This window comes from Canis lupus, chromosome 23 (genome assembly GCF_011100685.1).
Source record: "Canis lupus familiaris isolate Mischka breed German Shepherd chromosome 23, alternate assembly UU_Cfam_GSD_1.0, whole genome shotgun sequence".
Classification (NCBI taxonomy): domain Eukaryota; kingdom Metazoa; phylum Chordata; class Mammalia; order Carnivora; family Canidae; genus Canis; species Canis lupus.
Window position 1 is genome coordinate 12,983,000 of NC_049244.1, and position 15,705 is coordinate 12,998,704.

Below are 15,705 nucleotides of genomic sequence, written 5' to 3' on the forward strand. Positions count from 1 at the left end.
ATATTCATGAGAGACACATAGAGGCAGAGCCACAGGAGAGGGAGAAGCAGGCTCAATCTCAGGATCTGGGGATCACACCCTTAGCCAAAGGCAGCTGCTCAACCATTGAGCCACCCAGGTGCCCCAGAAAATCTTTATATTAAAGAAAGAGGACCCAACTTGTGTCCCTCAAGTCAAGGTTAAGCCTGGATGCTGTTTTTGAACAAAAGCAAAGTGTGACCTCCTTGGAAGAGGCCAAGTTGTAGTTATGCATGTCATGGAATTGTCTGAATTTCTGTTTATCTAAAGGCTTGCTTCCTTTTCCTTTCTAGCATTGGAGCACTTACTGGTATTTTTAGTATTTTTTGTTTTGTTTGTTTCCGTCTTTATTTTTGCCTTGTTTTTCAGTTTAGGACTATAAATTCCTTTCACGATGTACAAAACATATTTCGGAACAATTAAATATAACTCATGATCTGATATTTTCTTTTCCTACAAATGATAGTGTTTTGATAATTAGATAATTTGTAAGAGGTCTGTGGGTAATAGTACCATATCCATGGAAATTATTTGATTTTAAGATTTGTACGCTGAAGTTTTTAGAGGTAAAGGGGCATTATATTGACAACCTACTCTCAAGAAACATGTATATATATGTGTGTGTGTATGTGTCTGTATGTATAAAAATGATAAAACAACTGTGATAAAATATTAATAGTTCTTTAGCGATAAATAATTCTTTGCACTCTTCTTGTAACTTATCAGAATTATAATAAAAAGTTAACAAAAATTCATTTGGTCTATTTAAAAAAAAAAAAGGCTATGGGGCATGAAGCATAGACTTCCTGGCTGAATGTAGCATATATCTAAAAATTAATAGAGCTAACGAATCCAGTCTGTGTTAATGCTAGTCTTCTGAACTGGCCACTGAGGCATCCATTCTGTAAGGCTTATTCCAGACCAGTCTGGAAGATGCTCCAGGTTGGTAAAAATGATTCTTTTTTTTTTTTTTTAAGATATTATTTATTTATTTATTTATTTATTTATTTATTTATTTATTTATTTATTTATGAGAGAGAGAGAGAGGCACAGAGACACAGGCAGAGGGAGAAGCAGGCTCTATGCAGGGAGCCCGACGTGGGACTTGATCCCGGGACTCCAGGATCACGCCCTGGGTCAAAGGCAGGTGCCAAACCGCTGAGCCACCCAGGGATCCCTGGTAAAAATGATTCTTAGACTATTACGGATGATGTTGATTGAATTTATTAGTGTCTGTGAAGCCTGTGTCTATTAAACTAGGTAAAGCTGGCATATTTGCAGCTTACCAAAAGACCATGAAACCAAAGGCATGGGAGATTTGTGTTTTGATCCCTTTCCTGTTTAGTTGTCTTATCCTATATGAATGTTAGCCAGTTCTGTCATCTGTAAACCCAACAGAGTGGGAAACATATTGCTTGGTCCTGGTTACTCCTACCTAGGAAAATTAGAATGAATTATAATTTATATGCATTTTTAAATCTACAACTCTATTGTAATTCTGTTATCTAGAATTGTGGTGACACTTGTTTTAAAAGTGCCTGTAAAGCATTTGTTTGAATAAAGAGGACAGTGTGTCTTGGGAATTTTTGTGGGGTGATGGGCCAGTTTCTCTAAGAGCAGCCTCAGTATACCCTTGGTGGTCCTACAGCTGAAGACTTTGGGACTGGAAGTCAGTTCAAGTATTTCTGCAGGGTCAAGCAAGCAGACGTTTGTAGTTGAGCCATAATTCAGGTGCCTCTTGGAGTCTAAGGTTTATGGAGTCAGTCTCCTCATGGAGAAGGTCTGCATTGTCAGTGCTATCACCATTTATGAGGCATTTTGCTCCCTCATTTAAAAAAATCAAAGCCCCATATGTCACTTCTTTTTGCTCTCATAGATCAGATGGGTACTCTCCATGGAGCCCCAGCAGTGTGAGCTTTCACACTGACCAGGTAGGAGGGTAGCACATGGGATGTGCCTCCTGGGAGGCACTATGGATGGGCTGCTCAGAAAGGACCAGATGTCCTTTTCTCGTTATATAGTCACAGGGATGGCAAGAACTTATAAACCTGACCCCAATGACCTTTTCATTCTAGCCTCTTTGAATTGCAATAAGAGAAAGCAGAGAGCAAAACAAGGAAAACTCAGGCTTTCAGAGGGTTGGGAAGGCCATCCAATTTGCCAAGTAATGGGGTTTTATTCTCACTTCCATTCCTGGATGGGCTAACATGCCATCCACAGTTGCTGCCTGCTAGGACAGTATGCGGATGACAGCAAAGGAGCCTTGCCTTCATCAGCGAGCAGAGATGGAAGGAGCCGCCGCTTACTTGGACACACTCTTTAACCTCTCTCTGCTTTAGTTTCTTCGTTTGAAAAAATTGGGCTAAAGAGAATACCTACCTTGTAGGATAGCTGTGAGGGTTAACTTAAATGAGTCAGTATTTGTAAAGTACAGGGGCCCGTGTGTGGCACATAGTAAGCACTATGGGAATTTTAAGAAATAAAATAAAAATGGAAAAAAATAAAATAAAATAAAAATGGAGCAGCGTGAGCTCCCTGAATTCCTACCCAGATCTGGAAAGGGTTTTCTTGCCCTGGCTTTGGATGTACAAGGTTAATTTGATTTGTCTTATATCCTCTCACAGAGCATGTTATGTATGCCATAGAAGCACAGCTTCACTCTTCATGATACGTGTAGTGAAATGAGTTTTTATCACTTATTAAAAACATATTTTCTCCCATTTTGCAAGTTTCCTTTCCATTCTGTTGACTGTGTCCTTTGATACACAAAACTTTAAAAATTTGATGTAATCCTTTTCATCTATTTTTGATTTTGTTGCCTGGGCTTCTGGTGTGTTATTCAAGAAATTACTGCCAAATCCAAGGTCAGGAAGTTTTCTCCTGTATTTTCTTCTAGCTGTGTTATCCTTTTAGGTCTTACTTTTAGATATTTAATACATTTTGAGTCCATTTTTGTACATGGTGGGCCCAGACTTCCTTTTTTTTTTTTTTGCATGTGGACATCCAGTTTTCCCAACACCATTTATCATTTTCCTATTAGGTGTTTTTGGCATTCTTGTCCAAAATCATTTGACCATATATACGACCCTATAACACATGGGCTCTATCCTTTTCCATTGGTCTATTTGTTTGTCTTTATTGCCAGCACCATACTGTTTTGAAAAACATTTTTTTTAAAGATTTTATTTGAGAGAGAGAGGGAGAGAACAAACGGGGGCGGGGGGGTAGTGACAGAAGGAGAGGGAGAAGCAGACTCCCTGATGACTAGGGAACCCGATGCAGGTCTTAATCCCAGGACCCTGAGATCATGACCTGAGCGGAAGGCAGATGCTTAACTGACAGAGTCACCCAGGCACCCCTTGATTATGTTTTGAATTCAAGAAGTGTGAGTCCTTCAACTTTGCTCTTCTTTTTCAAAATTGTTTGGCTATTCTCGGTCCCTTGGGATTCCATATGAATTTGGGATGAATTTTTCTATTTCTGCAAAAAAAAAAAAATGCCACTGGGAATTTGATAGAGCTTGAATCTATAGATCACTTTGGAAAGTAGGGACATCTTAACAATATTGTCTTGTGATCCAAGGACACTTGGGATGGCTTCCCGTTTCTTTTTGTCTTCAATTTCTATCAGAAATTGTTGTAGATTTTAGTGTATAAGTCTTTTGTTTCTTTGGTTAGATTTATTTCGAAGTATTTTATTCTTTTTGACGCTATTAATAAAATTTTCTTTTTAAAAAATTTATTAAGTATAGCCGATACACAATGTTATATTAGTTTCAGGTGCACAAAGTGATTCAACAATTCTATATATTATACAGTGCTCACCACAGTAAATATAGTTACTGTTGGTCACCACACAACATTATTACACTATTGAGTATATTCCTTGTATTGTACTTTTCATCTCCATGACTTATTTATTGGAGGTTTGTACCTCCTAATCTCCCGCATCTATTTCACCCATCCTCGTGTCCACCTCCTCTCTGACAACCACAGTTTGTTCTCTCTATATAGGAGTTTCTCTGTTCTTTGTTTATTCATTTGCTTTATTTCCTTAGAATCCACATATAAAATGAAATCATATGGTATTTGACTTATTTCATTTAGCATAATACCCTCTAGAACCATCTGTGTTGTTGCAAATGGGAAGATCTCCTTTTTTATGGCTGAGTGTGTGTGTGTGTGTACACACACATCTTCTTTATCCATTCATCTATATCAAATAATGTTACAATAAGGATAGGGGTGCGTATATCTTTCCAGATTAGTGCTTTTGTGTTTTTTCGTAACTACTCAATAGGGGAACTAGTGGATCATAGAGTGTCTCTATTTTTAATTTTTAAGGAAACCTCCATACTGTTTTCCACAGTGATTGTACTGGTATAAAAATTGCCACCAACAGTACACAAGGGTTCCCTTTTCTCTATATCTTCTCCAACACTTGTTTTTTGTCTTTTTTTTTTTTTTTTAAAGATTTTATTCACTCATTCACGAGAGACACAGAGAGAGAGAGAGAGGCAGAGACACAGGCAGAGGGAGAAGCAGACTCCACATCGGGAGCCCGATATGGGATTCGATCCCAGGCTTCCAGGACCACGTCCTGGGCTGAAGGCAGACACCAAACCTCTGAGCCACACAGGGATCCCTATTTCTTGTCTTTTTGATACTAGACATTATGACTGGTTTGAGGTGAAATCTCGTGGTTTTGATTTGCATTTTCCTGATGTTGAGTGATGTGGAGCATCTTTTTATGTGTCTCTTGGCCATCTGGATGTCTTCTTTGGAAAAATGTCTATTCAGGTCTTCTGCCCATTTTTAAATCCTATTATTTGGTGGTTTTTTGGTGTTGAGTTACATAAGTTCTTTATATATTTTGGATACTAACCTCTTATCAGATACATCATTTGTAAATATCTTCCATTCATTGGTTGCTTTGTTTACCTTGTTGATGGTGCCCTTTGCTGTGCAAAAGCTTTTTACTTTAGGGCAGTCCCAATAGTTTATTTTTGCTTTTGTTTTTCTTGCCTGAGGAGACATATCCATAAATATGTTGCTAAGCTGATGTCCAAGAGAATACTGCCTCTTTTTTGGAATTGTTTTCTTAATTTCCTTTTGCCAATGTTCATTTCTAGTGTATACAAACAAAACTGATTTTTGAGTGTTGATTCTGTATCCTGCAGCTTTGCTAAATTCGTTGACTAGTTCTAACAGCTTTTTGTATGTGGAACGTTTAGGGGGTCTATACATATGATCATATTATTTTCAAACAGATAATTGTACTTCTCTCTTTCAATTAATGTCTTCTTTTTCTAGTGTGATTGCTCTGGCTAGGACTTCTTTTTTTTTTTTACTTTTTATTCTTTTAAAACTTTTATTTATTAGAGAGAGAGAGTAAATGAGGAAGTGGGAGCAGCAGACTTTCTACTGAGCAAGGGAGTCTGATGTGGGGCTGGATCCCAGGACCCTAAGATCATGACCTGAGCTGCTTAACCCACTAAGCCACCCAGGCACTCCTGGCTGTGTCTTCTAATACTCTGCTGAATAAAAAGCAAGAGTGAGCATCCTTGCCTTGTTCCTGATCTGAAAAGAAAAGGTTTCAACCTTTTACTGTGGATTATGATATTAGCTGTGGACTGACTGTAAATGACCTTTATTATGTGGCAGTGGCTTCCTTCTATTTCTAGTCTGTTGAGTGTTTTTATTATAAAAGGCTCTGCTGTTGCTTTTGTAAATAAGGTGTTACTGAGCCACCCCCATGCCCATTTGCTTACGCATTGTCTATGTCTGCTTTCACTGGACAGTGACAAAGTTGAGTGGTTGAGACAGAGACTTTGTGGCCAGCAAAGATTGATGTGTTTACTGTGTGGCCCTTTACTGATCCCTGCTTTCATCTATGACTGTGGTAGATTGTACTGCCTGATTTTTGAATTTTGAAACAAGGCTGCTATCCAGGGATAAGCCTTCCTTGGTTATGGCATGTTCTTCTTTCTTTATGTTGCTAGGTTCAGCCAGTTAATATTTTGTTAAGAATTTTTGCATCTGTCTCTGAGAGATATCTGTTTGTCGTTTTCTTACATCGTCTTTGTCTGGTTTTGGTATCAGGTTAGTGCTGGCCTTAAAATGAGTTGGGCAGTGTCCTTCCTGTTATATTTTATGGAAAAAATTGTGTAGAGTTGGTGTTATTTCTTCTTTAAATATTTGGTAGAAATCACCAGGGAAACCATCTGGCCTGGAGATTTCTTTTTGGAAAGGTTTTTAACTACAAAGTCAATTTTTAAAATAGTTATAAGGCTATTTCTCTTATCTGTTGCATCTTAGGCATGTTTTGGTAATTCATGTTTTTTGATGAATTGGCCCATTTCCTAGAATTGTCAAATTTATAGTAGAGTTGCTTAAAGTATTCCCTTATTACCTTTTTAATACATTTGAGACCTCTAGTGATACTCATCTTTGCTTTTTCTGATATTGGTAATATATATATATTTTTAAAGATTTTATTTATTTATTCATGAGAGACACACAGAGAGAGGTAGAGAGACAGGCAGAGGGAGAAGCAGGCTCCCTTTGGGGAGCCTGATGCGGGACTCTATCCCAGGCCTGGGATCAGGCCCTGAGCACAAGGCAGACAGATGCTCAACCACTGAGCCACCCAGGAGCCCTGACGATATATATCTTTTCTCTTAGTTTTACTAGAGGTTTATCAATTTATTGATCTTATTAAGAACCAGCTTTTTTCTTTCATTGATCGCCTTTATTGTTTTTTTTCTTTTTAAAGATTTAATTTTTTTATTTACTTATTTTGTAAAAGATTTATTTGAGAGAAAGCATGAGTGGGGGGAGGGGCAGAAGGAGAGGAAGAAAGGTAGGTAGGCTCCCGGCTGAACACAGAGCCCAATCAATGCAGGCCAGATCTCCTGACCTGAGCCGAAATCAAGAGTTGGTTGCTTAACTGATTGAACCACCTGAATGTTCTTAAAGATTTTATTTTTAAGTAATCTCTGCACCCAATGTGGGGCTTGAACCCATAACCCCAAGATCATGAGTTGCATGCTCCACTGACCCAGCCAGGTGCTCCAATTTTTTTTCCAATGTAATTGATTTTTTAATTTCTATCTATCTATCTATCTATCTATCTATCTATCTATCTATCTATCTCTATCTATCTATCGCACCTCACAATTAACGTTTATTCACGCCACAGTAGACACAACATGTGTACATGTGTACGTGGTGGCTCCGTGTTCCCGGCTAACAGAACCTGCTGAGATTTACAGCCAGACTGACGTTCCATCTCATGTGTTCTCTGAGCTGGTTAATGATGACCATGAGCAGGGGCAGGACTTGAGGCTTTCAAAGCTTTACTTCTTTTATCAGCACTCCTGATTTTATAAATGATGACACTCATCAACCCCATTCCTAATCAAATCTTCTGGTAAGCTTGGGTATAGTAGGGCTTCATGGGGACCCAAACATTTTTAATAAGGTTTTGAAGCATCTTGACGCAATACCCCTGGCTCAGGCTGCTGCGACACCACCACCACCGTAATTGATTTTTTAAGATTTTTTTTTATTCATCCATTCATGAAAGACAGAGAGAGAGGCAGAGACACAGGCAGAGGGAGAAACAGGCTCTATGCAGGGAGCCTGATGTGGGACTCGATCCCGGATCTCCAGGATCACGCCACGGGCCAAAGGCAGGCACTAAACCGCTGAGCCACCCGGGCTGCCCTGTAATTGATTTTTTAAAAAGATTTTATTTATTTACTTGAGAGAGAGAGAGAGAGCGAGACAGTGAGCACTCTAGCTGGGGGAGGGACAGACGGAGAGGGACAAGCAGACTTTGTGCTGATTGGGAGGCCATGCAGAGCTTGATCCTAGGACCCTGAGATTATTACCCGAACCAAAGGCAGATGCTTAACGGACAGCCAGGTGCCCCAACTCTCTGTCCTATTTACCTCCAGCCCAGGTTGTGAGCCATTTTACACCATGCGTTCTCAGTGGGGCAAAAAACTTGATTCCTGGAGTGGTGATGGTAAAAATGTCTTACTCTTTTTGTGTATAAAGGACAGATATAGATACAGTATATAAATGTATCTTATATTAATTTCATTGAGGGTGCTATCTAAGATATAGAAAACATCTTCTATTTTATTTGGGTGGTGCTACTGAAAAATTGTCTAAAAATGCTCCTTCAGGGACTGATAATGATAAAATGGTTGAGAAATACTGCTTTATGTTGAAGATGCCAAGAGGGGTGCTGAGCAGAAGAGTCCCACAGATTTGAGCAGGTTCTAATTGAGAGGGTATGGAAGGTGGTGCCATAGAATTTTACAAGACAATATTTTTATCTAGAGATTTTCAGTGACTGGAACAAAAGGAAATAGGGCTAAATCATATCATGGAGAAGTCAGGTTGAATGTGAGGCAGCTATAGCTGTCAGCTTCATTAAATCATAGGGGAAGGAGTTTAAAATAATGAGGATTTCCTTCTGCCTGGAGTCTTATAGGAAGGGTCCTGTGAAAAGCAAGGGAATGAGCTGGGTCTCCAGAGGTGCTGTCAGTCCATTGGGTGGTTGAGGAGGGACCTTACAATTGGTATTTAAAAACCCATGGAGCACCTGGGTGCAGTTGTTTAAGCATCCAACTTTTACTTTTGGCTTAGGTTGTGATCTCAGGTTGTGATCTTAGGTTGTGAGATCGAGCCCCATATCCAGCCCTGTGTTGGGCTCCATGCTCAGCATAGAGTCTGCTTGAGATTCTTTCTCCTCCCTCTGGCCCTCCTGCTTGTGCTCCCCCTCCCCCGAAAAATCAGTAAATCTTAAAATAAAACCCAGGCACCATTTGGATAATTGGCAACATTTGAGTATGGACTTTATCAAAGGTAGTATTATTGAATCTGTGTGAAACTACCAGAGATTGATAATTGTACTGTGGTTACATAAGAGAATGTCCTTGTGCTTCGAAAATGCACAATGAGATATTTAGGGATAAAACGGGATGTCTACAACTCACTAACAAATGGTTCTGGAAAAAGTGTGTAAGGAGAGAGGAAGACGGAGCTGGATGGGTGTGGATGGATGGGAGGAGCTAAAGGGGAGGAAGGTGAGGGAAAGAGAAAGAGCACGCACAGGATAAATCAGATGTGTGGAAATACTAGTAATGGTGGAATCTGGGTGGAGGGATATTCCTGGAGTTCTTTGTAATATTCTTGCAATTCTTCTGCAAGTTTGAATCATTTCAAAGTACAAATTAAAAAATAAGAAACAAGAAAACACTCCTTTGAGAAACACAAGTCCCACCATGTCCTGTAATGTTATTTCAAATTGCCCAATAATGAAGTAGTTTGAGAGCAGGTTATTGTACAGTAGCATCCAGGGGAACAGGTTGTAGACTTAAGTTCTAGCACAGTGCCTGACACAGAGTGGGTACTCAATAAATATTTGTTTGAATGAATGAAGTCAAAGCAGCAGTGACTTTGGAGTCGGCTTTTCCCATTGCACAGGGGGCCTGGCACCTGGCAGATTTGGATTTGCTTCTCCAGACATGCCTTTATGCCTCTGGACTTCGTGAAAATCACTCAGTGTGGAGAAGTTTCATCTCAGGGACTTTGCATTACAATTACTGTAATGGAAGAAATTGAAGCCCTAATTTTAGACTTCTTGCTGGTAAAGGCACCCTGAGGGGTCAGGTATTTCTCCTGTACTGGTTCTGATTTAGAAAGTATGAAGTCTCTCCCCAAAAGTGTTTAGGTAGAAGCTAAAGTTACTTTGATCGTGGTAAAATATATAAAATTGATGATTTTAACCCTTTTTAAGTGTGCAGTTCAGTGGCATAAGTACATCCACATTTTTGAGAAACCATCACCATCTGAAACTCTGTATCATTAAACAATAACTTTGTTAACTATTTGTTTAGCAAACTGTCTATTCTATAGAATTATACCTGCCACCTTTTAGTAATAGTAGGCTACAGGACCCAAATCTAAAATTGGTGGCACCAGTATTCTAGAACTTAGATTTAATAAATTATCTTGAAAAGAAGCATGTAGGAATTTAACAGCAACATCTGCTGGTTTACACAAATTAACTTTGCCTAAAGATTATAACTTATACATAATAATATACACTGTTTAAAATAAAATTTAAGAACTCTGAGAGTTTTTAAAGAACTTTTTTTTTTTTTTTTTTAAAGTAGATTCCATGCCCAGTGTAGGGCTTGAATTCACAACTCTGAGATTAAGAATTGTGTGCTCTACCAACTGAGCCAGCCAGGTGCTCCTTAAAAAAATAAATAAATAAAATTAACTTTATGGATGCATAATTAACAAACAGGTAGGTATACTATTTTCAGTATATAATTTGATGACTTACCTCTTTTTCTAAATATAAAAACCATTGCCTTTTTAAAGTTATCCTCTGTTTTAATAACTTATTTTTTTCTAGTCATAGAGGTATTATTTCATGTTCTTTAGAGAAAACTTGGAAAACTCAGGAAAGACTAAAGAGAAAACAGAAGACATTAATAATTGCCCAGCCTCCCCAAACATTATTAGTACTATATTCTCTTTCTTTAAGAAAATAGACTATTATGGAAAAATGAGTCAAAAACTGTTTCCAAGGTAATAATTTCAAAATATCTTCATTTTAGATTACATTTTCATAACAAAAACTGTTACTTTAAAAACTCAGGAAGTCTCACTGACTTAGATTTCAAGTGTTGAACATAGTTTTTGGCTTGTCACAGATGCTCTCTTGACAAAAATGGGATGGTCTCTGTGTAATATTCACTCATCAGCACACCGTAGGAAGTGTCCCCCAAACATCAAATACAATCGCTTGGAGGCTAGGATCCTAAAAGACACCTTCAGTATTTATAGCCCCAAATAGCAGAGCCTTAGTAGTGGAGTATACAAGGGAAACAAACAGGCTGCGTTTGTCAACAAGACAAAATTCAGGCTAGAACTTCTCCCAAGCCATCGAAGCACATTCTGTCCTAAAGAACTGCTAGGACCTCAGCCCACAGAAGAAAGTCTCACATTTTTAATGCAGGGTAATCAAATTGAGCTAGCTGCCTTCCTGACTTTACAAGTGCATCTTCTGTTTTAGCGGCATCATAGAAATGTGCTATCTACTGGCAGATTAGAAACTGTCCTAAGGGCTGGTTCTTTATTCACAACCTGGAAAATGAAATAGTAACAAGTTGGGTTACTGGAAGCAACTACGAAACTGAGTTTCTTTGCCACGTGTTAGAGGAAATTAGCATCAGACTCGGAGATAAGATATCCTAAAACACAATCTTTTAATACCCCAGGAACACAGGGTTCAAGAATAGCTCTCTGTGCATTTTGAAGGTTTTCTCCCTCACTCAAAACAACTAATAAATAAACCAGAACATCAAGTGAATCTCCGGACATCAGCCAGATAATGAGAAGCCAGTGTGGATTTTCTTCGCTATATAACAGAACCGCAGGGTATCAAGATGGAATTTAGCCATTACTTTTCTGGAGTTTTTCCAAAACTATCTAAGGAGCAGAGATCCTGTTTCTTGTTCTAACCACCATCAACTTTGAATTAACTCTTCGTGGCTGTTTCCTCACCTGTAAAATGAGGGTTGGGCAAGTTCATCTTGGGGCCCCTCAAATAACCCCCTATGAAGGAAAATGTATGAAGGGAGAGGAAATGTAGCTTCTCCCTCCCTTTTACTGTTAAGCAATTGTTATTTATTTTGGAAAATGCTTTCAGAAAAAGGATATAGGGGAAAATGTTAGGATTATTACTGAGCTGTGACATGTGGCCACAGTGCTATTCAAATTCAAGTCCTCTCAAATGCAGTTAAGAACATATAACTCTCCCTCCTGAGTTCTGCTGTGTTTTACTGTGAACTGTTCTTTCAAACTTCCTGCAGCAGAGAGGACCATCTTAGCACTGTGGTGAATGTTTAAGAAATTAGACAAAAAAGCTTCCATGAACAATAAACAGCTCAAGATCCAGGGATCCTGCAAATAGGGAGCCTCAGAGGTCCCTACCTGAACTTGTTTTGGGTTTTTTTAACCTTCTAATTAAAGGTAGTTTCTGGGCACCTGGGTGGCTCAGTGGTTGAGCATCTGCCTTTGGTTCTGGTTGTGATCCCAGGGTCCTGGGATCGAGTCCTGCATCGGGCTCCCTACAGGGAGTCTGCTTCTCTCTCTGCCTGTGTCTCTGCCTTTCTCTGTGTCTCTAATGAATAAATAAATACAATCTTAAAAAAATAAAGTTTATATATATATTACTTTCTCCCTGTATCGCAGGATGTTAAAGGTACCACGTAAAATAAGGCTGGGATCAGCCCTATTCTGTCATTCAGATCCTCCACTATCCTCCCCATGCTTGACAACATGATGTAAAATTAAACAAATCAGAATGCTGCACTCAGTTCACATTCAAGATAACAAGAGCATTTGCATCAATTAGGATTATAAACAGACTATGGAAATGAGACGCAATAGGGGAAACCAGTTTAAATATGTTGGCTGACTAAATTCCTTACTCAGATCCAACTGACCTAAATGAGGAAGCAAGGCTAGAATGGCCACCATCAAACCATTCAACCAGACAAGCTCGTTTGCCTACTGCAGGCCCTCCCTAGCAGAACTATCCATTTCCAAGTAGGAGTGGGCTCTTCTGTCTGTCTGCCCTTTCACCAGCTCAGCAACCAAATGAGCATCCTGGAACATTCCCAGCTTCCTGTGCCCCGCGTCTCCCTCAAAGCCACCAGCCCGGCTTCCGCTCTGTGCTCCCACTCTCAGTGCTGCTCACCACCTGGGGAGAATTACCTGTTCTCTTTCTTTTCACACGATCCATCCTCTTTAATCATTATTCTTCCTTTTGAAAGAAAAATACATTTCAAGGTCCAAAAAACTCACCCACATAGAGTTAGAACACAGCCTCCTTGTATGAGAAAGCTGCCTGAAAATTGGTGTAAACCACTCATAGTTAATAAATGCCTTGGGGCACCTCCCTCTGTTCCTGTTTAATCAAGAAGCCAGAGCTTTGTTTCTTCATTTGCCAGAGCCGTTTTATATTCTTCTTGTGGAACTCACCCCAAGAAGAATATTTCTGAGCAGGTCCATAAAAACCAAATTCTGAGGCCAATGCAAATCCATTGTTTGGCTCAGCCATCACATACTGAGCACCTCTGAAGAAACATGTACCCCATGGGCGCCTTCCCTGGCGAGACTGTGTCATAAGCCACTAAATAAGGCATGGGAGAGCCTGAATTTGGGGATTTGTACTAGCCAGGGAGCCTGGGAAGGCTTTTGGGGAAAAAAATGACTTCTGAGAGGCCAGAAGACTGGCTCTCTGAGCTTTACTTTGGTAGGCAGATGCAATTTTTCTAATTTAAAATATAATAAGGAGGCTGTGATGGTGGAGGATAGTGCAGGGGATATAGGGGAACTCTGTAATTCTGATTGATTTTGCTCTGAGCCCAAACTGCTCTATATAGTAGTCTTTTTTTCCCCTCCAAATGTTTTGTGCATATTAATTTAATTTTTAAAAAAGATTCAAGATAGTGTGAGTGAGAGAGCATGAGCAGAGGGCAGGGGCAGAGGGAGAGGGAGACGCAGACCTTCCCACCCCCCTCCTTACACCGGCCCCTGCCCCCGGCCCCCGGCAGGGAGCCCAATGTGGGGCTCCATCCCAGGACCCTGGGATCATGACCTGAGCCAAAGGCAGATGCCCAACCAACTGAACCACCCAGGTGCCCCATTTTCATTTAACTTTAATTCCTGCTTTAAAATCTACCTTATTAGCAAAAGTGACTTGAGGTAACCACCACAATGTAAAAATATAGCCATATGAAATAAGCTAAAAATAGGTAGAAAAGATTGGTGAGGGGAAAAATAAGGGTAGAAAATTAGGTTGCAGATTTAAGCAAACTTTCTAACACATGTGCTTTAAGAAAATTACCGACCGTTACAAAATGTTTAGCCTCTATAACAGCGGTATGTTGAAGGCCAACATAGAAAAGAAAATGTGGGAGCAGTGGGGTAAAGGGACTGCCTGGGAATACAGTGTAGTCCAGGTGCACAATTGTCTAATAATCTGGATTAACTCAGATTGTAGAATATCAAAATTGATTTGCTGCATATTTCTCACAAGGACCTTTGTAGATACTGTTGCTTTCACTTAAACATTACAAAGATACCCTGGGATGTTATATTCAAAAATTTATACTCTCTGAAGTGTATTTGGGGGAGTTATTTGCAGCTAGGTAATCGTGGACTTGTGGATTTAAACAGGTAGGTGCGCAGTGGGTAGGATTACCTGGCATTCCTGAGTTCTTCAGTTGCTTGGGAGAAGTTCTAGCCTGGACCTTGGCTTGTTGGCAAATATAATTTGTTGATTTCCCTTGCACACTCCTCTACTCCCTCAGAACTGCTCTCTTTTGGACCATAGTTACTGAAAGTGTTTTTTTTTTTTTTTTTTTTTTTTTTAAGGACCCGACCCTTTAGAGATGGTATTTAACCTTTGGGGAACACTTTCCATGGTGCATTGATGAGCTTTTCATGTGCTGTAGTAGATACTAACTTTGGTTTAGTAGAGAATCAGCAAACATTTTCTGTAAAGGGCCAGATAGTAAATAATTTAAACTCTGCTGTTGTAGCAAGGAAACTGCCATAGACAGTATGTGAACAAATTGACATGACTGTACTCCAGTAAAACTTTATTTACAAAAACAAGTGGTGGGCTGGATCTTTGGCCCCTGGGCCATCATTTGCTGACCCCTGGTTTAGTGGATTTTTGGAAAACAAGATTAAAACACCCTTAGCTTCTGTGGGTGATGAAGAAAAGAATCCAGTACTTGAAACATAAAGATCGCAGTTGAGATTTAGCATCTGTGGTGGGAAAGATGCTTTTGTATTATCTTCCAATAATTTTTCAGTTGCTATAACAATAAAGGGTTTGGAAAAAAAAACCAATAAAGGGTTCGTTGGTGAAAAAAATGGCCTCTAATCCCACCATTCTTAACACAACTGTGTTTTCCTTTTTGTACATTTCTTTTGAGTCCTGTCCTCCTGTATATGTACTTTTGCAAAGCCCCAGTGTCCGTATATACCAGTTGGTATTATTAAAGATCATAATGTACTCACGTATCTGACAATTGTTAGTACATTGGGATCAGTGAGGCCTAAAAAAGATACAAACTAGATTCATCAGGGAAGATATTTCTATTTATTTTATTTATTTATTTTATTTATTTATTCATGAGAGACAGAGAGAGAGAGAGAGGCAGAGACACAGGCAGAGGGAGAAGCAGGTTTCATGCAGGGAGCCTGACGTGGGACTCGATCCGTGGTCTCCAGCATCACGCCCTGGACCCAAGGCAGCGCTAAACCGCTGAGCCACCGGGGCTGCCCAGGGAAGATATTTTTAAGGACTGATTTGTGAGGAACAGTGTTTCTGACTTTTTCAATATTAGAGTTATAATTCATTTGTGACAACATGGATGAACTTAGGGTATCACACTGAGTGAAATAAGTCAGACTGAAAAAGATAAATACTGTATGATGTCACTCATATGTGAAATTCAAAAAGCAAATGAATAAACAAACAAAAAATAGGATTAGTTTTATAAATACAGAGAAAGGAACCTGACGGTTGCCAGCCAAAGGGGCTTAGGGGATGGGTAAAATGGGTGAAGGGGAGTGT

General features: G+C 39.5%; 1 protein-coding gene and 1 pseudogene across 2 annotated transcripts in view; one reads left to right on the forward strand and one right to left on the reverse strand.

Moving 5' to 3' along the window:
• The window catches only part of OSBPL10 (oxysterol binding protein like 10), a 296,044-nt gene that overhangs the window by 12,653 nt on the left and 267,686 nt on the right, over positions 1-15,705 (forward strand). The window lies entirely within an intron of this gene.
• On the reverse strand, positions 7,182-7,512 carry LOC100687966 (annotated as a pseudogene).